This window comes from Amblyomma mixtum, chromosome 8 (genome assembly GCF_055824585.1).
Source record: "Amblyomma mixtum isolate Tamu chromosome 8, ASM5582458v1, whole genome shotgun sequence".
Classification (NCBI taxonomy): Eukaryota; Metazoa; Arthropoda; class Arachnida; order Ixodida; family Ixodidae; genus Amblyomma; species Amblyomma mixtum.
Genome location: NC_143019.1, coordinates 137,166,502 through 137,192,219, shown reverse-complemented (window position 1 = coordinate 137,192,219; position 25,718 = coordinate 137,166,502). Strand labels below are relative to the sequence as shown.

Genomic DNA, 25,718 nt, shown 5'->3' with positions numbered 1-25,718 from the left:
ACCGTCCCTTCAGTGTTTTGTCATATGCCTTCAATGACAGCCATATGGTGTGTGCCATATTGCAATCAATACCAGCATTTCAGTTGTTCAAAACAACAATTAGCATGCCCTAGATTGTCCTGTTTGCTAATGTTACTAAGAATGCAGTAATATTGTTTTTTATTGTCAGCATTACATTTTGCCAACTTATAAGGCCTTCCGATAAAGGTATATTCACTGTATACTGGTTCAAATACCTAATAATCCTCATACACCCACCCACAACCTAGGATATTTACACCATGACATGTTGTTAGTATCACCATCTTCCAAGTTACTTGCATTCAATTCCTCTGTGTGTCATCAACTTGGGTATTCTAATGGCACATGGCACAAATCTAACTTAACTAGAATCCTTGAATTAGTTCAGTCCTGAGCCGCTTGTTTTATTTTCTCAGGCCATTTTTGAAGGTCCAGTGTGACAGCACCAAAAGTGCATATTTGAATGTCTTCATCTTATGCAGGTTTTTTTTGCTCCTTACCAACACGTCCCCAACTAATCAGTCCCAACTTGTAGTCTCTCGTGCACTAGGTGCACTAACACTCTTGTGCCTCGTTTAGCTCATATGCCACTGAATTTCAAGATTCGTTTTTGTTCGTGCCACAGAAGGCTGTAACGGTCTTGCATCCCACAAGGCTGTGTATCTTACTGTCCTGCGAAGTGGTTACTACAGAAATCGTGGTATAAATTACGAACTCACTGAGCTCCTACCTGGCACACCATTTTAAAGCTCGCTACTAAAGTAATGTCATTTAGGACCACTGAGGTGTGATAAATATGAAAACAAATAGATCTGATATAGTGCTCAGTCACTCGGTCACCTCGGCAAACCAGTACAATGCTCTCTTATACATAACGTGTTCATTGAGAACTTTGTTCATAATTTATTTCAAACTATATCGGGGCAGATTTACACAATAGTAGCATTTGGGCTAACTTTGCACAAGCTAGCTTTAGCTACCTACATTCGCCGACTGCAAAGCTAAACATGCATTAGTGCACCCACCTGTTGTTGACCAGGCTTCTCTTTGTGCTTGTCTGTTCTGCTCAGCTGAGCAACACACTGACTTCATGATGTGGCTCAGTGAGAATTATACATCTGTATGCTTATGCATGTAACTTGTATATAGTCACATGTACTAAGGATAGTATTAACTGGGCAATTGGTTCAGCTTAAAAGCTCTCATCATCAGATTGCAGCAAAGAGATAGCAATAAAAGACAAAAGTCATCACTGCCTTTCTGTTTTTCTTCATCATCCTTCGGCCTGACTTCAACTTGGTTTTTTTCCAACTTCCTTATGACTACTGATGGCTCAGTTAATTCGTTTCCTTGCAACCCAGACTGGCAGTGGAATAAGGATATTTTGCTAAGAAATTGGTAATTAGTAACTAGTACGACATTATTCTATATATAACAAGTGGTGCGGATATCGATTAACAAATACAGATTCTCTCTTTTGCTTGCTGCTTTGGGAATCAGAGTTGCCCTTAAAATTTCTCATATTATTTTTTACTGATCAGAAAGGACGTACCTTCAAGATTGCTGTAGAGCTTTACTGGAGAACTTAGGCATCTATGGCCCACACATACTTCAATGGCTTATTTTTCAATTCATTCTGTCCTGAGACATCATAGCTCTTATTTCTGAAAATTAACTTTTTCGCATTCTGCTTGATATGATTGTGTTTGCTTGAGGTAACTGCAAAATATGAAGCAGTTCCCGTTCCCTTGACTATACAAAGCATTATATCCTAGTCTCCGCCAATATTTGCTATGTAGACTTTCCAAATCGGTTCTTGCATTTCCTTAACCTCTAGGCCAGTGTACTTACTCCAACCACTTTGTTTTAAATTCATGGGACAGTTAAGAATGCTTTGTGGTCATACGCACAATACGCCACCTTGTTTCTGTGCATGTCAACATTGATTGGCTCTCAACAGAACTTTCCACACTTGTTTACTATGCTGCATACTGGTTTGCACAATGTTCACTGCAATGTCACCTCAGGAAGCACTGGTAAAAGGAAGCGGCCTGCCCACTGTCACTGCAGAACAAAAGCGTGCACTTTAGTACAGTGATGCGCACCATATCCGCTTTGAAGCCACTGAGTGGTATTTCTATTTCAATTTTCGTAATGGTGTGAAAAACATGACGAAAAAAAATCAGAAAAGAAATCAGTATTATTGCGTCGTCATTTTTCTGTGATGTGATATTGTAAACACCTGCAGTTAACACTGATCTTCCATATTAGTAAAGGTTGGGAACATTGTAATTTCCTCATGTATAGATGCATTCATATCTGATGGTAACATGCTAAAATATGCTGATTTTTTCATGCATACATAATACACACATACACATACACCTTTTCTTTAATGAGAGACAGTGGCGTGTTTGATGTCATTTGACCACACATTCTATGATGTGGATAGAGTTGAAGTGCGGCAGGAGTGAACAGGGACACAAGAAGAATGATATACAGGTGATGCTGGATTTCCCACAGCTGAAGAACCAAGCTGGGCAAAAATGATCTGGTTTGGTTTGGTTTATGGGGTTTAACGTCCCAAAGCGACTAAGGCTATGAGAGACGCCGTAGTGGAGGGCTCCGGAAATTTCGACCACCTGGGGTTCTTTAACGTGCTATGACAGAGCATTGTTAAAGGCTGTGAACAAGCAGTCCACATCAGCAGCAGCAGATGCCCTCTCTACAGATGCAACAACCAATCTTGTCAAGGTCACCTTGACGTCAGAAGCAGTAGCATGGACTAAGCCTTGGTACTATTCCCTTTTATCTAAGAGCACACAGAGGCATCTGCTCTACGTCCCCTCTTGTGTAGGACAGTCCAGCATACACTGTTCTTGATATCACTTTGGACAGTTGGCAGTATCAGTGAGGTGTTTGTTGCGGGTTGTCTCTTTTTGTTTCATGTTAACTATGCGCATCTATTCCTACAACAAATATTTTTGTTTGCATTGAATTGGCATCTAAGCTCAGTCAACAACCAATGTTCAGTTTTGGTTTTTGGCTGTCAGAACATGTTATCACCGAACACTATAGTCAGATTCAATTTAAGTCTGCAGTGAAGCTTTGCCATCTGGACCGCCGCACAGAATTCTTCCGCGCCAAAAAAAGTAGTCCGCTGTTAAAACTTTTATTGTATACTACCATAAGAAGCTTATTACAAGAAAAAATGATAAGCTCTAGAATTCTGATACCTGGATAGATTAATAAAGTCAAACATCGAACAACTTATTTTATTTACTGTTATTGGTTAGTGGAGTAATACAGGATGCCTCGGGCCATGACCGAGTGCTAACAACTGCTGTTTCTTTTAAGTTTTATCCTACTATACATGAGGTACGCGGTATGTGAACCAGAATCATAAAATTTCAGTCACAGCAATTTCATCTTGTTCAGATGTCTGATGTGTGTTCCACAAGGTCACCATCCTCAAATCCAGCAAACAATTGTCATGAAATGCACCATTATTTTTTTACTTGCAGTTATGTTGTAGGTAGGTAGCCAACGTCTGTGTTAAAGTACTCCACTCAAGATGGATGTAGGTTTGCTTCTGCAAACAATGGAAACTCACTAAAAGCATGTGTTTGATTGCACAGACGGTTACCAGTTGAAAATAATAACAGTCATATTCACCCGACATCACTGCTATCATTCAGCAGCACAGAGAACCCTATGCAACAATTTTGTGGCAACAAAAGACAGAGTGCAGGAACCACTGTGTATACGCATGTATGGAGTGCATGCTGCACGTACTGTTTCTTACTTCAGAATGCTGGCCTTTGCCAGTTACCACCCAGCAGCTATTGCCCCATTTCCATCACTATGCAAGATCAATGCTCAAATGCATGTGCGGTAATTAGTATCCAACTGTACAGCACTGCATACAAGAATTCCCAGTAAGTGTCAGCAGTTCACCCATGATGGCTATCATTAATCCTGATTTTCAATTATAACCTCAGGAATGCCTTCAGGTACTTTCCTGGGCCTTTTCACACCTCTGTCCCATTATGGGGACAGTGCTTCTAATTAGCCCCCTCAGTTCATCCATCAATAACTGTTCCCTCTTGAGGCTGTTCACTGGTACATGTTCCTCCATAATGTCATTTTCCACCTGTCTTAATTGTTTTTTGGGCTTCTCCCAATAAATGCAGACGTCATAATCTCTTTTGTCAGTTAATTTGTTATCCTTTGTCATTGTATGACCGTCGCAGCATTCCTTTCTGAAAATTTGACATTCTTCATTTTAAATACCCCTAGTATGCGGTCTTGACATTGCGCGCATCCATCCCGGCATCCGTGGGATTGGTACGCGTTACAGATTCCGCAAATATGTGCTTCCGAATTCGCTCACGCGGAAATGTACAGGTCACAGCCTGCCTTAATTTCGAGTGCTACCATACTGTACATGCGCCCGTTTCTTCGCCTTCCATCACGTGCCCCAGTAGTACGGAAGCTCTTTCGCAGCGGCTCAATGCGCGGGCACAGCGGGGAATCAAGGCATCAACCCACGAGACGATTCACTTTGAAACCGGTTCGCATCTCCGTGGTTCGCCGCGTGGCGTCACCTTTGCGTGTGCAAAGTTCTTCGTCCTGTTGCCGGCTGAACTTCGGCACGCCATGGCTATGCCGAAGTTCAGCCTAGGTGCCGGTCGCCGAGGAGCAAAAAAAGACCACGTTTTCGCGCCGTCTAGGTTGCCAACAGGAGCATGCTATTGGACAGACGGCAATCCCGGGCGCGCCAATCGGAACGCTTTAAACCATCCGCCTCGTCCGCCAGCTCCAAAATGATCGTACAACACCAATTCCGCCCCACGCCCGAGCGAAGGCCGAAAGCGAGCGGTTCGCTCGCTGGCGGATCCGTCCAAAAACGATCGTACAACGGCCTTTAACCTCATCCGCCCACCTAACTTTCTGCCGTCCCCCGCTATGTTTGCCTTCTGTTGGAATCCACTCCGTTACCCTTAAGGACCAGCGGTTATCGTGCCTTCGCATTACATGCCCTGCCCAAGCCCATTTCTTCTTCTTGATTTCAACTAAGATGTCATTAACCCGCGCTTGTTCCCTCACCCACTGCGCCCTCTTCCGATCTCTTACTGTTACACCTATCATTTTTCTTTCCATAGCTCGCTGCGTTGTCCTTAACTTAAGCTGAATCCTCTTTGTTAGCCTCCACGTTTCTGCCCCATAAGGGAGTACCGTTAATATACAGGTGTTGTATACTTTTCTCTTGAGGGATATTGGTAAACTGCCATTCATGATCTGAGAGAAACTGTCGGCGGTTAGCGGCCGACAGTTGGTTAGCGGCCGTCGTCCATGATGCTTGCTTGGTTTGTGTGGTCGCGTTTCGGCCGCACTTCCGGCGTCCAGCGGTAGTCCATTGGTTCCTTCAGCCGACAGCGGGGATGCCCGGATTTATCCACATAGTCTGCGGACAGCCATGTCTTTGCAGGCATTGCTGTATGATGGGACACGGTGTGTAGTCATATAGTTTCATTGCGAGCAAACTTTGTGTGTCATTTGAATTGTGGTAATAAAAAAGATGCCTGATTGCTGTTTTAGGAGGAGCCACAGACAGGACCCAGAGACAGGCCTGTCGTAATCCTACCCAGACGCCTTGCTACCGCTGCTTTAGAGCCGACCACCTGAGGTATTCTGCGGCGATCAGGAGGCGGGTAAGGATTCAAAAGCATGTTCGCGCACTTTCAACGTCAGATGGCAAAATGAAGAATACAGTCGATAACTGTCATCTGTCATTGAAGTCAATGGCAGGAAGGGCAGGCAGGTGGCTTTTTGACGCGCACAAAGTGAACAACGGAGGTTAAAGCCTCATGGTGCTTGCCAACGTTACGACAAATGTACTTTGAAAGGTATAGAACGTGGGCAGACTAAAACATAAAAAAACAGAGGTCACTGCAGAGACTGCATTGGAGAAATTCGAATGCATTGGCGTTTGCCGCGACGTTGGTGGCTCCTAGTCGACGCCTTTCTACACCTACCACTCTCCGATCCCCGATGCTACCGCTCAACGATGTGCGCTTTTTGTTGCTGTACTCTGGTTCGCTGTAGGCATGACTTAATCAGACGTATGGATGACGTCAACCTCTCATGACGTCAGATGGTCTGAATAATTTGCTGCATTAATTAATTAAACCCGTTGATCACCCTCGTTATATACTAGCGTTAAATACTGGAATTAAGTACGACTGTTAATTGTAATTAATTAGCTTATTAATTATTGACTAATTTTAATGACCGATGACTATTGACTGACTAGATATTGTTTAATCACTGACTTCATATACTCCACCACACCGCTGCATATACCCCACCATACCATGCCACCTGTCGCAGCTCCCCGTATGTAGACATCATCATCATCATCATCAGCCTGACTACACCCACTGCAGGGCAAAGGCCTCTCCCATGTCTCTCCAGTTAACCCTGTCCTTTGCCAGTTGCGGCCACCGTGTCCCCACAAACTTCTTAACCTCATCCGCCCACCTAACTTTCTGCCGTCCCCCGCTATGTTTGCCTTCTGTTGGAATCCACTCCGTTACCCTTAAGGACCAGCGGTTATCGTGCCTTCGCATTACATGCCCTACCCAAGCCCATTTCTTCTTGATTTCAACTAAGATGTCATTAACCCGCGCTTGTTCCCTCACCCACTCCGCCCTCTTCCGATCTCTTAACGTTACACCTATCATTTTTCTTTGCATAGCTCGCTGCGTTGTCCTTAATTTAAGCTGAACCCTCTTTGTTAGCCTCCATGTTTCTGCCCCGTAGGTTAGCACCGGTAAAATACAGCTGTTGTACAATTTTTTCTTGAGGGATATTGGCAAACTGCCATTCCTGATCTGAGAGAACCTGCCATATGCGTTCCACCCCATACTTATTCTTCTAGTGAGTGGACATACAGCCTTTCAAGCCCATCTTCGCGATCTCTGCACCCTCCCAACCTCCCGGATTCCTTTCTGCGGACCTGGCACATATCTTTCTTCACTATGGCAGGTGAACCGGCTATCCTTTTTAGCAGCACCTGCACAGATCTCACACCTGCCTTCCTAACACCGTTCACCCATCGCGTCTTCCTCAGCCGTCCTTCCTCCCCGGAGTGAAGGCCCTATTTTGACTCCGCCAACGATGACTGCTCTGCCCAGAGGAAGACGTTGGCAAGCACTCCGACGTTTTCTCCTGCTTCGCTAACTTTGTGTGTATCACTGGAGACAGTCGCGCGGGCAAGAAGTGGTGATGGTGCTGCTGACCTTGCTCCTCTGACGGCAAGCAGTGCTGCGTGGCTGAGTAAAGTTTCCTACTTGTTGCGTGAATATCTGAAAGAGCCAACTCGCCAAGCGGATTGATCTGTATGCGACATTCGCTTCAGCCCGTGTCCAGTAATTCGGCCCTGCGGAACAATTCGGCAATCCCGAATACTTTGACACGTCGGGTCCAAGCGGCGATGAGGTACAAGCATAAGATACACAGATCACAGATACAGAGATACACAGATAAGATATACAGATTCAGTCGTCCTTAATAACGTGCGTCACAGTCTGCATTATCTAGAACGCCATCACTGGACTCGTGAGTAGAAAATGCACTGCAAGCTCTCCTGCGCTAAAAATAGTGTGAAAAGGACGTCGAGCGCGGAAAATAGAGTACGGTTTACAAGCGCATTGAGGGGCATTGTCTACACCTTAGAAAAAGAAGAGTTCGGCAAATTCCTCACAAGAGCAATAGAGCTATAACGAGCTTAAGACCATCATGACTTAAGACATTTCATCAGTGCGGGCCCTGCGCTAGGTACAACTGATACCGTGTCGCCTCTTTCTACAGCTTGAGCTCCAGCACATGCCACGACATCATGCAACATTACGTACCAAGGTGCTGCCGAACAGGCGGTGAAACCTGAGTGGCCACTCACCTGTCCTGTTACCTGCTTTCGAGAGAAAACGGATGGGTGGAAACAACGTTGTGCCGACGGGCGTTAAGCTTTACGGGAAAAATTGCTGAAACTCTTTCCATTTTTGGCACTCAAACATGAAAGGAATCTTTTCGCCGCCAAGCAAGAGCCACCTGCTCCTACAAGCCGAGAAAGCTGAGGCAGTTGTTTTTGTTGGTGAAGATCTCCAAGTCTGATAACCGCACGCGCAGATAAAAAAATATACCAGAATTGGTGAGAATTTTTTTATCGTCATTATATTAAGTAACGCCACTTATAAAGGCATGTGCACCGTCCAACTCTAGTTGGTAGTGGTAACAAACACTAGAGAAAGGCTACATGCTGTAATTTATACTGCAATGGGTATTTCTACTCATTATGATTAAATTTACAATCCACTTTAACTGATAGTGAAACAAGAGTCCTTCAGTACGTTTTATCCGATTCAGAAGCCTCCGAAGTTCGATGCCGGAACAGAAACAGGGACAGCCTGCCGGGGCAGCCAGACGTAGGCTTCCTAGACGCTGGCACAGTGTAAGCGTACTTTTCAACGAACTTTATTTGCTTTCCAACTTTATAACCTTTAATAGACGTTTAGCTGGCTTGCTGCCGGCGTCCAAGATGCTTGCGTAGGTAGTTTGTGTGGTTGCGTTTCGGCCGCATTTCCGGCGTCCATTTGTAGTCCATTGGTTCCTTCAGCCGACAGCCGGGATGCACAGATTTATCCACATATTCTGCGGACAGCCATGTCGTTGCCGACATCGCTGCATAATGGGACACGGTGTGTAGTCATATATAGTCTCATTGCGAGCAAACTTTGTGTGTCCCTTGAATTGTGGTAATATACAAGATGCCTGATCTCTGTTTTCAGAGGAGCCACACACAGGGTCCACACAGGGGTCTGGCGTAATCCCACCCAGACGCCTTGCTACCGCAGCTTTAGAGCCGACCACCTCAGGTACTACGCGGCGATCAGGAGGCGGGTAAGGATTCAAAAGCACGTTTGCCCATTTTCAGCGTCAGATGTCAAAATGAAGACTACAGTCCCAGGCAGCACAAACCGTTGGCCCAATATTGGGAGAAAGTTGGCTATGTCTGGCCCTATATAGGAACAGTGCTGACTACATTGTCCCCATATTGGAATTGCCATTCAGTATCATATCCAACAATGGCCATACTTATTCGCTGTTCTCCCAACATTGGCTACGCCTCTTTATATCATCTCCAGCAATGACCCTAAATGTCCGCTGTTGTCCCCATATTGGCGATGCCGCTTCATTACACCTCCAACAACGGCCATAAATGCCCGCTGTTGTCCCATATTGGCCATACTGCTTCATTACACCTCCAACGATGACCCCACTTTTGCGCTGTGGACCCCATATTGGCAACGCCACTTCATTAAACCTGCAATGATGGTCCTACTTGGTCCTAGATGGTGCGCTGTGGGGCCCATATTGGCAACGTCACTCCATTACACCCCCAACAATGGCCCTTAATGTCCGCTCTTGTCCCCATATTGGCAATGCCGCTTGATCAAACCTCCAATGATGGCCCTACTTGTGCGCTGTGGCCCCGATATTGACAACGCCGCTTCATTACACCGCAAACGATAGCCCTACTTGTGCGCTGTGGCCCCAATATTGGCAACTCGCCTTCATTGCACCTGTAGCAAAGCAGACATTTGGGCTAGTTGGTGTGAATGCATGGTGGAAAAAACAGCGCAAACTAAGACAGAAAACAAAGAAAAGAGGGGAGACACTACAAGCGCTGACTCGCAACTAAGGTTTATTAGAAAGAACAGAACCGAATATATACACAAAAACCACCCACGACTGCGTACGTCATAACAGATTATGTGCAAGGCATGCAAGATGATCTAAACACGAGCATCGCGCGTGTTCACCCGGTTATTTAAGTACATAAATTCCAAATCTGACAAGGCCACTGAAGGATCACTCAGCGCTTGTAGTGTCTCCCCTCTTTTCTTTGTTTTTTGTCTTAGTTTGCGCTGTTTTTTCCACCATGAATTCATTGCACCTCCAACGATGGCCCTACTTGTGCGCTGTGGCTCTCATATTGGCAATGTCGCTTCATTACGCCTGCAATTCTGGCCCTACTTGTCCACTGTAGCCGGCGATGCCACTTCACTAGACCGCCAACGATGGCCCTTCTTTCCTGCTTTTATCCCCAGATTACCAGTCCCACCTCTTTACACCTAAAATGATGGTCCTAATTGTGCGATATTTTCGCTGCATTCGCTGCATTCGACATGAGGCATCCAGTGATCTCCCTGCTTTTTTCAATGACGATTGTCGTCAAACAATCTTTTTGATAACCGAGCATGTTTGGTTATTTGCAGTTAGTTGCCTTGTTTCATGAACTACATCAGCGTAAAACGCTGATGTGACCTTACTGAAAACAGCGGTGTAAGCAAGCCAAGTGGTCAAAAAAGAAGCAATGGTCAGATTCATTCCCCAAGGCAACAGTTTTGAAAAGCGGATTCTTTTTTCACCATGGTATTTTGTGTAGGGGGCGAAGAAACTGTTTGCTTTGAATGTTAATCCGACAGGGCTCATGAAAAAAAACACAGAAACGATCTTTAGCGTCTGCTAGCAAGCTGCGGATCACTATGTTCCTTCTTTGTTCTTCTTCATGCAAGCTCAGTGTTTCGCTACTACTGTAATTAATGCGGTGTGATCGAAGCGGGTATATAGTTTTACCACAAACAAGCGTAGGCAACCAAATTCATTAATTGATGCGTGCAAGGTAGAGTGACGCTGCTTACGGCCCTGAGAGCAGTTTAGGAGCGGAAAAAAGGATGTGTTACATAAACAAAAATAAAAATGAATGATCTCCGTTCTCAATCCGCGAAGCAAAGTTTGCAAGCTTTTCCGAAATAAGGAGATCAAGGAGCGTTAGCACTGCTGTAGCTTTAAGAGATTTAGGTGGGCGACAACGAAGGCAAGCTAACGAGGGCTCCACGTTTACATGAATACCACAGCAGCGCATCGTATTTCCTAGTGTATCACGCGGAGGGGACACGCCATGCTTGCATGTACCGCACAAGTCAAGTGAGAACAGTGACCTCTTGTCCATAACACGTGGCGGGGGAGGGCAGCCGCTCACATCTTGAGCCTGTTCTGCAAGCTTTGTTATCCCTCTGAGGGGTTATTCTGTAGACGCTCAGGGAGGAGGAGGGGAGCCGTGAAAGCCAGGGCTCCTCGATGCGCAGCAAAGCGAGGGGGAGGCACACATCTAGGCTCTCTACCGAAACTTGTTGCTACTGACGTCAGCAGTGGCTTGCATTGGACTTGCACTTGTCGATCTGCCCACTGCCTGAGCGATTATTGCATTTTGCTGGCGCATTTTCCCTCTTTACATGAGTGTGGTACACCAGAAAGTTGATATGCTGCGCTGCCCTCACATTCATGTACATGTGGCTTATCAGCCGCTCTAGTGCTATGCGCTTTCTTTCAGTTTATTTAGCGGTTCTACCCACTATTTTTGACAATTAGATACAGAATACTTCTGTTTTTTTGGCGTGTAAATACTTTCGAGCAACTGAAAATGCGGCCAACTTCAAACCGATGATATTTTTCAACTCCATCGTCTGGGATTGCAAGGCACAGAAAAAAAAGGCGGTCAAAAGAAACATCGGTCATTACACTGTCTTGTCTGCAGCTTAAACGTTACGTGACGGCAAGCGATGAAGAAAGGACTGCATGACCGATGGCGATGATATGATTTAAGGTCTGCGAGCCTAGCACGAGCGCTCCTGCCCATGCCACTGCCCGCTTCGTCGTTTTCTAGTCCGTCACATGACCCGGGGCCACGAAGCGATGGTCCCGATCGCGCGAACTAGAAGATGCCACAGACGATGACAAGCAGGACGTGACGATGGGCGTGGCAGAACATATGAACAGAGAAGAGAAGATGAAGGGCTTGCCGTCACGATGAAAGAGATGATGAGCGGGTGAAGCCAGGTCCACGAAGACTGAGGAGCCACCGGTTTCTGGAAGTCAACGTCGAGGCCCGTGGACACACCTAACGGCAGGGGCTGGGGTACTTGTTTCTCGTGTGAGTGTCGGTGGTCAATGGGTTCTCTGGTCAGTGGCGACGGTCTCGGTTCAGTGGGGTCGTAGGTCGTAGGGTCTTCTAGGTTCTCATGTGGGCGGTGAGTGGGGCCACAGGGCAGTTGCGGCGGTCGTTGTGTCGTCTTGTCGCCGTGTCTTCTGGTCGGGGCTTGGGGCGGGGCGGTGAAGAGCGGCGGCGTCGGGGCATACCTGGCAGGCTGGGGAAGCGCCGGAAGGTGCGAAGCCGTGAGCTCTCCACAGAAGACCTCGGTGTACAGCAGGCTCCTAAGCTCCGGGACCCAGCACCTCCACCAAATGTTACGTGACGGCAAGCGATGAAGAAAGGACTGCATGACCGATGGCGATGATATGATTTAATGTCTGCGAGCCTAGCACTAGCGCTCCTGCCCATGCCACTGCCCGCTTCGCCGTTTTCTAGTCCGTCACAATATACTCATAAAATATGACACGATGTTACTACCTTGAGCCAGCCGCAGTTCACTGCAAAATTTGTAGATGCAATCGGCAGCCCATACCGAAGTTTAATCGCTCCTAGTTTTTTAAATCATTGCTGCGTAGAGTGTTGAGAGCGCTATTCGCAGCCTCAGAAGATATGAAATACAATTTCAGCTCCCGCTTTCGGCAAACACAGAGACGAACATCGTCGCGATACAATGCCTCACCCACAGGATGCTCGCCCTAGAAAAAAACAAATAAATCGCTTTTTGCTTTACTAGAATTGAACTTGGTCACAAATTTACGCGTGGCGCATTTGGAGAGAAGAAACGATCTGAGTAATGCGGAATTTCTGTTTTACCGCAAATAAGCAGTACACGTGAACAATTTGCTACACGTTTACAGAGTGAAGAAGCAGGAGACGAGAAAGAAGATGTAGATGTAGGCTAGATTTAAAAAAGAAAAAAAATAAGCGAACAAACGGCTGGGCTTCCCGAAGCCGCGAAGCTAAGGTAGCGCTAGGTTTTTTAATGTCGAAAATCGTTTTGTTACTCAGCTGTGATTTTTGGGCATTCTATATAGACGGCTCTTGCATATACATTTTTTCTTATAAATATCACGTTTATCAAATTAAAGATCAGAACTTTTTGCCGATCGCAATGCCACTCGTTTTTGTTTGCTTTTTCTTTGCGCGAATCTTTAACGGGCATGCAAGTTATTATCATAGCATGCACATACACGTGTATTATCTAGTGCACATGTCATATCGAGCCTGAACATGTCTCAGGGTGAGGTCAAAGAGCTGAAGGAGAATAAAAACAACGGTGAGTTAGGAAGGAAGAACACCAACACAACAAGAAAAGCACAAGCATGCACAGCAGCAAGATAACACACAAAGAAGGCAAGAAATGCAAGGCTAACATGGCCCACAGTATTTGAGGGAGGCAGCATCACAGACAAGCAGTGGTATTCTGGCAAAAGGTCCATTAATGCAGCATGATAACACTGGATGATGTGGATTCGTTTTGGCAAGCCCTGTGCACTCCACGAGCAATCTACAAGATGCCTCAGTAATGTTTCTAGCCTGATGTGCAAGAGCATGACTTTCCCACTGTGCACACTCCTGACCACATACATATCAGGGCCATTGTTGGTTCTTTTTGAGCAGTGGATCACAATGCCGTTAGGCAACATTTACACCATACACTGATGCAATAAAGACCCTGTGATGCCACTATTGTGCACTGCAGGAGAGTAATGCTCAATGAAATGCGTTCACTCTCAAAGTACTTTCCTTTACTGTGAACTAAAGTAGACAACCCTCTATGTACACTCAAAATATGACATCTACAGTTCAGTGAAGGGCACCATACCAGATGTAGGTGCTGAAATGTCGGCAAATGTCTGAAAGGACACTGAGGACTAATCGAAGTTGCTCTGCAACAGTAGATGACCACATTCCAATAACAAATGGCCTACCTGTACTGAGAACAGTGCTTGTGTACAGATCAGAGATTATTTGTTCAAAGAAGCAGTTCAAAATTACGGTGGTGAAGTGCATTAGCAGGAAGGCTATTACAGCCCTTGGTTGGTAATAACTTTATTAGTACCACTTCAGTGGATCAGGTGAGGGTGGGTGAAGGGGTATTGAGCAGGTCGGCGACGGCCCTCAGGCCACTCTAGGTGACCAGGCACTGTTTGGCTGCGGTGACCTTCAAGGCCCAGGCCATGATGCAAAGCTGTATCTCTACACCAAACACTATCTTCACAAGATCGGCATCGAAAGTAACCCAAATTGGGCACAGTGCCACACTCCAGAGACTATTGGACACCTTCTTTGCGAGTGCCCGAACTATACTGCTGAAAGAGCAACATTGGAGGCGACCGTGAAACGACTGGACTCTCGCCCTCTCTCTGAGGAAACTCTTCTGGGCGCCAGGACGAGACGTTCTGATTGGTGCCGTGTGACAAAGGCCCTGCTCAACTTTTTGTGTGAAACTGGCCTGGATACTCGTCTGTGACCGCCTGTGCACAACCTACATGGTTAATGACATGTGTCGGTGTTTGTATTGCTGACACCAGTTTTATGAGTTTTATGTGCGTCTACTCACCGCGATGCGAGTGCCAGCCAGTGTGGTGTGTGTGGTGTGTGTGTGTGTAGACATCACCCGAGAAGCTCATTGTATTATGCCATCATCAGCCTTCATTCGCACTTTCCTTTTCCTCCTCTTCCCTTTCCCCTGTGTGGAGTAGCAGGCCAGGGCCATGTTACCACCGGCCGACCTTTCCACCTTTCCCTCATTAAAATTCCTTTCTCTCTCTGCCTGTGAGCTGCGCAGAGCAGCCTCCCATCGCTCCTGTGATTCCATAGGAGGGTTCGGTTTGTTTGGGCAAGCCTGATATGTGCGTTTGAAATCTGCTCTGGTGCTCGAGCATAAGTGACAGGTTAGAGATTTCTCCCCTCTATGTATGTATTACACTCCACTGCATGAAAAAAAAATAGAACACTTAAAATGCCTAGTGGTGTGTGCACATGGAGGGTAAATTGTTTTTTTGAGCATAATTAAGGCAGCTTGAAAAATGTTAAGCAAGTCTGACTCAGAGTTTCCACCAGGAGTGTGTTAAATTAATGAACAGAAGCTATTCATCACCAATATAATAATAGAACAGGTCGCAAAATGTTGATGAAATTGGAGTCACTGCAAGTGCCTGTGCATAAAATTTAAGCCCCCTGAAAAATTGTATTGAGTGCCATGTGCAACCAGAAAAGAAAGGTACGGAAAGCCTGCACACACCACTGTCAAGGAGAGAGGCTGCGATTCAGCAGAAAGCCCAGTGTTATCCAGTCGGCATTGTGTCAAGAAACAAGCTTCACACGTGGATGTCCGCAGTGAAAGTCACTGAAAAGAGGATTTGTAATCTGAATCAAACGTCAGCACATGTCTGAAACTACTTCATGTAATAAAATAATAGACCTTACGTACAGAAAATTAATAAATTTCTTTCTGCATTGAAACCCATGCCCCCTAGATCGCCAGCCAGGCACGCTACCAACTAGGCCATGTAGGCACATTGACTTTGCTGAGGTACAAAGGGGGGGGGGGGGAGTGATGTGTGGGTGCTGTTGGCTTAATTTGAAGCCTAGCAATGTAATTACTGCAGTGAACTAGAGATGTGGCAATTAGTGAGAAACTAACAACAGTAACATTACGTAGGTGAACTGCAGTGTGGAAGAGGTCAAAGGCAAGAATTGGAAACCTGCGTTGAGGCAACTGTGATAAATGTGTGAACACGAATGAAGAACAGTGACTGTGTGTGTGAAGAGAAACCGCTGAAGGGAGCCATAAACACTGTCGTGTGATACCCATGAATGCTGAGCTCAAGTGTGCCCCTACATTTTTGGGGAGCGAGACAAGTTGAAATGCCTCTTAGGTGTTGCAATTTGCTTAAAAAAAGTGAGGTGTCTTTTACATGCACAGTGAAAAGTTTGTGGAAGCCATTATAGGCAAAATAATTTATTTTCATCACTGACCTTCATGCATACTAAATTCATCATGCAGCCTAACTGCGAATCATTACCTAGTGCAACGTTACATATTGACGAATATGTCTCGTCTACAAAGATAAGAATTTTTCGGGACAAACCAGTCTTTCATAAACGTTTGACAGTGGAGTACATGCACATTATTGTTGCCTAGCTTGCAAACTGAAGTAGCCTTTGCTAAACAGAAAAATGGCAGCACGTACACTGGTATGGTCTAGTCACACTAAGGGTTCAGAGGGTAAACAGGTTGTCTAGGATTTTTCATAAAATGACCAAACAGCATCCGCAATTTGCATGAAGCAAAATGCAAGAGGACAAGGCAATGAAATTGGGATCTAACAGAGTTTCACTGGGAGGACAGGTAGGCAGTGATCTTCCAATCCATGCATTCAAGGTTGATGGCTCAGCATAGACAAAGAACCCAGACCACAAATCCTTGAAAGAGGAAAAGATACCGGACCTGGGAAGACCGCCTGAGTAACCCAGAAAGATCAATAAAGTTTACTACTACTACTACTACTATTATGATCCATTTCCAGTTGAATTATTGAACCGGATCATGCCCTTCCAGCTACAAAATGCCATTTGGAGCTTTATTATTGAAACATAAATTACGTCCAGCTGCATAATTTATACCTCCATTTACCTTCAACTGAATTAATGTACAATTTGTAGGTTTTCGCCACGGGTAAAAATTTCAACTAGAAGATGGGAATGGGTACATGTGTGAAAACGCTGGCCAGACCTTGCATTTTACTGGGAAAATGACCATGAAACAATTACGTGACTTTTCCTTCAGGAAAATAGCTCACTGCTGTATAACTACAAGCAGCATGTGAAAGAGGCAGTCGAAAGCAAGCACACAGAGGCAACCAGATGCCATGAGGCAAAGCATGTTGCAATCTTATCACACAAACAATGCCACACAAGGCATGTTGCACCCTGAAGAACAGATGTTGCAAATGACTAGAGACAAAGCGACCATGCTGTATGTTGAGGATGTTGTGGACTGCTGGCTCTCAACAAACACCAAAGCAAACAGAAAAGCACCGGTGAAAGCATGTGCAGTGAACACCCTGGTGCTAGAAGGAAAACATTTTGGTGCCCTCCTGTCTTTCACTGAACTTAAGCACCAAATAAAATGTGCATTGTGTGCAAGCAGAACACATAGGGAGGCACCACACGAAGGAACAGCACTTCTTCACAATCACCAAAGCATGTGTTGAAGCATGCACTCAGCAAGTTGGCAGACGGCAGACTGAAAACACTTGGGACACTTCTTGACTCACAAAAAACTGCAGCACCAGACAAAACTAATTTCTACTGTCATGGATACCACCAATATGGTCCAGTTTAATGAGGAACACCAAAGTGATGAAGACTTCACCGGCTTCCTAGCAGTATGCCATCAAACTTGAAGCAGAGCAAATGTACACTGATTACTTGTGGCATAGCTACACGTGAAAACCGTGGCAGTGAGTGCAATTCCCGCACGCAGATGCTGATCATGCACTTCCGGTCTGTCAGGCAGAATCCAAATGGTGCTGTGTCCTCCTCCTTGTTGTAGATGTTGGTGCTCCTGCTATTACCACCACTTGCCAGTGGTGTCATGGTCCTGCAGCTGAGTGTGGATGAATATGTTGGGTTGCACAATGCAAGCTGTGGTGACCTTCACAGAGAACTCTTGACCATGCTGCACCATGGCCTTTGCAGACACCTCAGGAGCCCGGTATGGCCACCCAGCTGGGTAACCAGACCAGCTGGGAGGTGACCAAACATCAATCTGGTATCCTGGCTCCAGAGCACATGAGACCCCATGGTGAGGGTGGTCTGCCACATCTGCATAAGATGCACACCATTACTTGCACACTAATCAATGCTGTGCACTGAAATCTCCCAACGAGCTAGACATTGTGTTAAAAAATAGTCTAGTTTTACGTAAAAATGTAAAATACGCTCACTGCAAAACCAATCATTAGTATCAAAACAAACTCTAGAAGTGTGTGATGAGAGGCTAGTTGGTAAGACATTCTGAATACATAAAACTACACAGGAGACAGGACACAGGACTACGCTCGTCCTGTCTGCATCTTTTCTGTGTCCTGTCTCCTGCGTAGTTTTATGTATTCAAAACAAACTGTTTCTATATAGCTAAAGGTACTTGATGGCAGATTTCCCAAACTGATGCACAGAAGTAATTACTACAGTCTTTTTATACTCAAGAAAACCGCTACAGAATGCACTGCAAGGAAGGGCACAAGTTTAACTGTTTATGACTACCTTGAGTTTTTTAGTATATGCATGCTTTCGCATTTTGCACCAATCGAAATGGGGCTACCTTGACATTGTGGTCACTGAGAGAAATTCAAAACCACAGAACAACACTGCGTGTCACGCAAACCTATCTCCGCTGTCACTTGAAAAGTACAGACATGATTAATTTACATTATTTTCATACGTGGTTCTATTTACACTGTTCTTGCTTGCTGAACAAACTATATATAAATGCAATCAGATATCATTAGCCGTACGCAATCTTACTAAAGGCAAACATCTTATTCCTTAATGCTTGCCACTACACGCACACTAAGCGCGTGCTCACCAGTTTGACGATTTCCATGCGGGCAGCACATGAAGAGAGATTGCACACAAACGGGTCATAGATGGATCCCGCACAGACTTCGTGTGAGCTGGAACCTTCACCAGCAGGAACAACACACCTGTAAATAAAATGTACAAGAGTCATACATGTTTGTTTTTCGCGCGCCCTAAGAGAAATGATTTTTTTCACCCTGCTACGGTCATTTCCACGTGGCTGCTGTGTAACTGATGATGTAACGCTGTTATGAAAATTTTACCTTGGATAGCAAAATCACTTTTGTGTGCTTCACTAATAATGCTTAAGCCAGTGTATAGTATTCTTTTAGAGTTTCACGCATTTTTTTTTCACACTTAAGGAAACGACGCCTTCCAGCTGATTTCACCTATGCTGCCTTTCACATTCATCAACACCAAAAACAAAGAAATGGAACAACGTACTAGCATGCCAGAATTTGTTTTCTCAACTTGAGCCGTGTGCAAAAACTGAAAACAGTATGATGAAAAAAGCAACGCGAAATGCCGAATAAAAATTTCGGATTCGCAGCATGCATGCAAAAGGAATGAGAATGACGCTACACACAAACACGGATGTCTCGTCGAGAAGCCCGACACATTCCTGGAGTTTGTTGCTCGGCCGCGCGAACACCTGTCGTGTCATCCGCTCATCACGCGCGCAAAGCCCATCCGTTCTGCGACGTTTCACAGCTGGCGATCGCCCCTCAGAGCTCGACAGTTCGGCACTGCTTCTCGCCGCAATGCATCCTTGCATAGCCACCACACCATATGCCTCGTCAGGTGATTGCACAGACGAGCTGTCTAGTCAGAGACAACTCGAAAGCATCGCGGTGACCTCGAAAGTCGCTCACCTTTCCCACTTCTAGGGTTTAACAAGCGACGAATGAATGCAAGGAGCAGCAAATCGCAGCGCCGGCACCGCCATTCGAGCAATTTTCGCGCTTCACTAACCACACGGACGGATGATTTCTCACTGCGAGCGAAGGGTTTGCAACGGGAGTGCAATTAGCGCCCCCATGCGGCTGTACGCTTAAGCGTTCACTATTAACGCTCTCAAGGGTTGCTTATTTCAGATGTGCTCTTTTAACGCCATACCATTACATTGTGCAATCAAAACAAGACTTTTGTGAGCTTAGTTTTGTCTTGAAATAAGTACCCGTTAAAGTGCGGCTACCTAACGCCGTATAAATCAACATTTCACTAACTCATTTGCATGATGCGGGTACCTTTCGCCGGGCGAAAGGATGGCGGCGAATTTCAGCCATTTTTTGCAATGGCGGCACAACGTAAACGTGATGAAACGTCATTCTGACATCATTCCAACATGTGTGCCTATCACGTGAATTACGTGATATTGTTCCAACCAATCAGATTTTAGGAAGTTGCCATTTCCGGTGTGCAGCTATTTTCTCCAAATTGGCAAGTCGAGCGCAAGTGCTCTCGCGCGGACCACTTGTAGCTTCTTTTCCCTTCACAATCACATATATGTACCAGCCGGGCACCAAGAATAGCGCTACGAAAATGCATTTTCAATGCCACGTCAAATTGACGTCACCGCGAAAAGTGCTCGTGTAACCGACCCTGATTGACACGCCCATTGACGGCGATTGACACTTCTGACAGCCATTCAGAGAGGCAATATGGCGCCGACAGGCGAATGTGAATATCGAGAATCGGGCCCCTGCTGCATCGCCATCACGTGACTTCGTTGCTTCTATAAAACAAGCATTGGAAACCCGTCGGCACCACTAGGCAGCGGCGACAAGCCAACGTGCATATCGCTCGTATCTTTCTGCTGTTACTGCAGGCCACTCGCAACGCAGCCGCACTAAGCGCCGCCGACTATCAAGTTTGAAGCGTGCGTGCCAACGAACGCTAGAAGCAAGCTGACCACCCTGGTGTTCCGGTAGCCGTCAACGTCGGCTCTGCTGTGACCTGCTGCATCGCCATCACGTGACTTCGTTTCTTCTATAAAACAAGCATTGGAAACCCTTCGGCACCAGTAGGCAGAGGCGACAAGCCAGCGTGCATATCGCTCGTATCTTTCTGCTGTTACTGCAGGCCACTCGCAACGCAGCCGCACTAAGCGCCGCCGACTATCAAGCTTGAAGCGTGCGTGCCAACGAACGCTAGAAGCAAGCTGACCACCCTGGTGTTCCGGTAGCCGTCAACGTCAGCTCTGCCGTGACCTGTTGCATCGCCATTACGTGACTTCGTTGCTTCTATAAAACAAGCATTGGAAACCCTTCGGCACCACTAGGCAGAGGCGACAAGCCAGCGTGCACAACGCCCGTATCTTTCTGCTGTTACTGCAGGTTAGTGAACAAACTGCACTAGCATTTCTAGTTTTGTAGTCGGGTCTGCCAAGTTCGCTGCAGCGTATTGGTGACGTCCAGTGTTTCATTTTTCTGCTTTTTCGCGTGTGTTCGTTTCCCTATCATCAAAGCTCCCACAATTTAGGATGTCGAAGGACTTAGCCAAAGTTAGAGAAGAAATGAAAGCTGAGCTGGCAAAGTTGAAAGCTGAAATGAAACTCGAACTGAAAACTTTTCGTGAGTCCATAGAACGGGAAATAAGAAATGAATTACGTGAGATTAAGACTGAACAGGCTACCTTGCGGGAAAGCATTGAATTTGCTCATGGTGACATCAAAGAGCTGTCAAATAAGGCAGATGGTGGAACTGCGAAAGCCAAAGAGCTTGCAAGTGAACATCAAGTGCTCCAGAAGAAGCACGAAGATCTGGAAACCAGAATTCTGGACGTTGAAAGTGGGCTTGTTCACTCTGACCAGTATTTTAGGCGAAACAATCTTGAAATTAGAGGAGTTCTCAAACATGAAAATGAGTCTACTGCTGATTTGCTTTCAAAAATTGGTACGGCAATAAGCGAACCTATCCTGGAATCGGACCTCGAGGCATGTCATCGTGTACCGACAAAGAATTCGGGCACGCCCAACATTGTTGTGCAGTTTCGGTCTCCGGCGAAGCGTGACACTGTACTCAGGAAGGCTAAGAAAATGCGCCTGACCAACGATGACATCGAACTTAACGACCCAGTCCCTGTGTATGTTAATGAGCATCTCTGCCCCACACAAAAGAAACTACTTTCCATGGCTACCAAGAAAAAGTATGAGCAAAATTGGAAATCCGCGTGACCACAGATCGGGAAGATCTTCATGAGGCGCACTGAAAAATCTCTGATCGTACCGATAATATGTGAAGCCGATTTCAGCAAGATTTTGGCAGTGCCAGCCGATGACACAGCAAGTACGTCACAAACAACAGTCTAAGACTGCTTGTCCTTTTTGGCTGCTACTTTAGCTGGAACAATGGACTATCACGAGTTTGCTTTGGCTCGCGCAATCCATCTAAAAAATCTGTCCTCTGATTCAGCACTTCATATTAACGCTCGCTCGGCTGGCAACAAAGAGGACGACATAGCTCTGTTTCGGAGCCAGTTTTCTTTCAAGTTCACCGTCGTAATGTTGTCCGAGATCTGGTACCAAGATGGTTGCAAAATGTTGGAAGTGCCTAAATACGAAAATTTCTTCCTAAATCGTACCAATAGGCGTGGTGGTGGCGTCGCTCTCTACATTGCTGCCCATAAACAATGTGGTATTCTGACAGATTTCAGCATGATAACAGAAGATTATGAAGTTCTGACGGTGCGAAGCAGAGATGAAATATTATGTGTTCTGTATCTTCCCCTACTGGTAACTTTTTGCAATTTATGAGTTTTTTTGAAGAGTTATTAGAGTATTTGATCAATTTGATCAAATACCTCAATTTGATCAACACGCCAACTAAAGTAACATGTACCACCTCTACTGCATTAGACTTTTTTATTACTAATGTTGAAACCGATGTTGACAGTGCCGGCACGTTAGCGTCTGATGTGAGCGACCATTGTCCTATTTTTTTTACCTACCTAGGGGAAGCACTTAAACGGAGTAATAAAAAGAGCCTTTCTTAGTGCAGCGTATTTCTGAAAGCACATTGGAAACCTTCAAACGTGACATTTTTAAGCACGATTGGTCATCTGTTATGAGCCTAAAAAGTGCAGACGACGCGTATGATGCTTTTATTCAGCAGTTTTTAGATATCTACAAGAAGCATTTTCCTTTTGAAACAGTAACGCGCTCAAGAAAGATAAGAAAGCCGTGGATTACGCGTGAACATATACACATGATAAAAAGTAAAAATCGACATTACCACTTATTTTTGCGCACGCGCTCGGAAAAGACACTAAAATTCTTCAAACAACTGAGGAATAAACTAAACTCTGAGCTCCGTAGGGCTAAGAGGGCGTACTATGAACGACAGTTTGACAATGTTGCCCGCCAGCACCCTAATATTGCCTATAGTCCCATACAACTTAAGAAGGCAGCGGCTTTTCCCCGTCAAAGAACCCCCTGCCAGCCAATGGCGTCTCCTGTTGCTCATTGTCCTACTAGCGTGACAATGCAGGGAGTGGCAGATGAAAGGGGATAGTCCCCTCCATCCATAGTCCCAGCTGGACCCCTCTCTCCCTGCATTGTCACCCTAGCAGGGTCATGAGAATCGGCCGACGCCATTGGCTGGCAGGGGGGTTTTTGACGGGGAAAAGCCGCTGCCTTTTTAAGTTGTACCCGACTATAGAGAATGATAAATGATGTCTTGGGCCATCATAAGGGCAGCACCGTGCCCAATGCAGTAAACATAAATGATCATGAAATAACACGTAAAGCTCTTGCGGATTACTTCAATAACCACTTTGCGAACAGCATCACTTCTTGCTTGAATGGAGCCAGTACAGACGTTAACGAGATCAGCCTTACACAAGCTGCGAATAGTGCATTTCTACAACCGACTGATGAAACAGAAGTTTGCAGTACATTCATGAGCTTAAGGAACAGTAAGGCTTTGGATATTGACAATTTACAAACAAAACCAATAAAGCACGTTATAGGCTTACTGTCCCTTGCGCTTACGCACATTTTTAATTTGGTAATCGAGTCAGGTACTTTTCCCCTTGCCATGAAAAGAGCCAGGGTATCACTCATTCATAAAGGAGGTGACCGCAACGTCGCTTCAAACTACAGGCCCATTTCTGTACTTCCAGTTCTTTCAAAAGGATTAGAAAAGTTATTTTTTTCGCGAATAATAAAGTTTTTCGGTAAAAACAATGTTCTAACAAAATCTCAATTTGGCTTCAGAACCGAAAGGTCTACTGAGAGTGCATTGCTAACACTAAAAGAAAACATTTTGCAGAATATAGAGAAAAATGTCTTTACGCTTGCCGTGTTTCTTGATTTCAGCAAAGCATTTGATTGCTTAGATCATAATATTCTAATCAAACTATATTCATGCGGCATCCGTGGGAAGCCATTATCAATAATTGAAAGCTATCTTGCAGCAGAACTCCGTCTATATGTATACATAATGAAATTTCTGACTTTCTACCAATCCGCCTTAGAGTACCACAGGGTAGTGTACTGGGGCCCCTACTGTTTAATGTATTCATTAATGATGTTGTTAACATAGACAACATCACTCAGTTTATTATATATGCCGATGACACTACTCTGCTTGTCTCTGGCCCTGAGGTTGAGTGTCTCATAGAGAAGTGTTATGTTGCTTTAGAAAAATTATCAACCTGGTGTCGCTTAAATCGACTTCAATTAAATACAGAAAAAACCAAAGCAATAATTTTTCGTGCTAAGAATAAGGATCTACAACGCAGTGGCATACTAAAATTTGAAGGACAGGTTATTGATATTGTCAGCAAACACAAAACATTAGGAGTGTATTTTTCATCTCACTTGCCTTGGGATGACCATATTGAACATCTTAGCAAAAAACTTTCCTCGGTTGCAGGTGCGTTGTCGCGATGCCGTGACACTTTGCCTCTAAAATGTGAAATCAGAATTTATTATGCATTGTTCCAATCACATTTAAATTACGGCAGTTTAGTATGGGCAACAACTACAAAGACTAACATGAACAAATTGTTCATAATAGAAAAGAGAATTCTGCGTCATGTTGCAAATCTCGAAAAATCGAGTGCAATAAACAACGCCTTCCAAGCACATTCCATCATCCGCGTAGGTGACCTATACCAGTTTCGACTTCAACTCAAGTATGTTTGCGCTACCCATGTCAAAAATCATTTATCAACATTGGCCTGCTTAGAATTACCCCAGGCTTTAATGCACACACGAAATCAGGATGTATGGGTCGTGCCATTTTTTCGTACTAACTTTAAATTACAGTCTTTAGCTCATAACCTTCCATGTACTTTAAACGCATTTCAAAACACCACTGGCTATAAAAGAAAGGAACTACGGAACTACTTTGTAACGTTGTAAATACTTGTGTACTATTAATACCATTCTTATTATTATTTGCTGTGTTGTTTAGCTCAGTGTGCTACTTGTGTTTGCTTCGTTGACTGAATATCTGCCATCTTCAGTTGTCTCTTTGTTCTTACGTTTTGTTTTATTTCTCTCTATGTACAGCTAGGAGTTTCATGACATTTTTATACTGCCTCTCTTCTATGCTTCGTGTTTTTACCATTTATTGTTATAATATCACTTATAGTTACTGATGGCTTATAACTAATTGTCACAGGCTGCGCGCTTTGCCTTGTATTGGTTTCCTGGACTTCGTCAAGCTGCGTTAGTAGCTTTTATCCACGAAACAATCCAAAGATATCTGGTGAATAAAGTGAATTGAATTGAATTGAAAGATTCAGGGCTACTTCAGACTTCAATCAACCAAATGATCAGGCAGGTTTTCGAAAACGGTACTCGAAAACAAACCATATTAACCCTATCAATCAGGTGATATAGAAATGCGCAGAATGTAACCGACCCTCACATGTAGCTTTCATTGATTATGAAAAAGCATTTCACCGAGTAGAAACGTCAGCCGTCATGCAGGCATTGCGGAAACGGGGTGTAGAAGACGTCAGCCGTCATGCAGGCATTGCGGAAACGGGGTGTAGAAGATTGTTATGTGCAAATATTGGAAGATATCTATAGTGA

At 45.0% G+C, this 25,718-nt stretch overlaps 1 protein-coding gene across 25 annotated transcripts in view; it reads left to right on the top strand.

Moving 5' to 3' along the window:
• Positions 1-25,718, top strand: part of LOC149334583 (uncharacterized) — a 122,616-nt gene that overhangs the window by 37,605 nt on the left and 59,293 nt on the right. For 9 of the 25 annotated variants that reach the window (XR_016284754.1, XR_016284755.1, XR_016284765.1 and 6 more), the window contains 2 exons: positions 5,623-5,735; positions 8,874-8,985. The gene's annotated coding sequence lies outside the window, so the exon portion shown is untranslated. Of the gene's footprint in view, positions 1-5,622; positions 5,736-7,896; positions 8,237-8,873; positions 8,986-17,791; positions 17,898-20,501; positions 21,010-25,718 lie in introns of all 25 variants that reach the window. The other 16 variants (XR_016284761.1, XR_016284767.1, XR_016284763.1 and 13 more) reach the window with 6 other exon arrangements.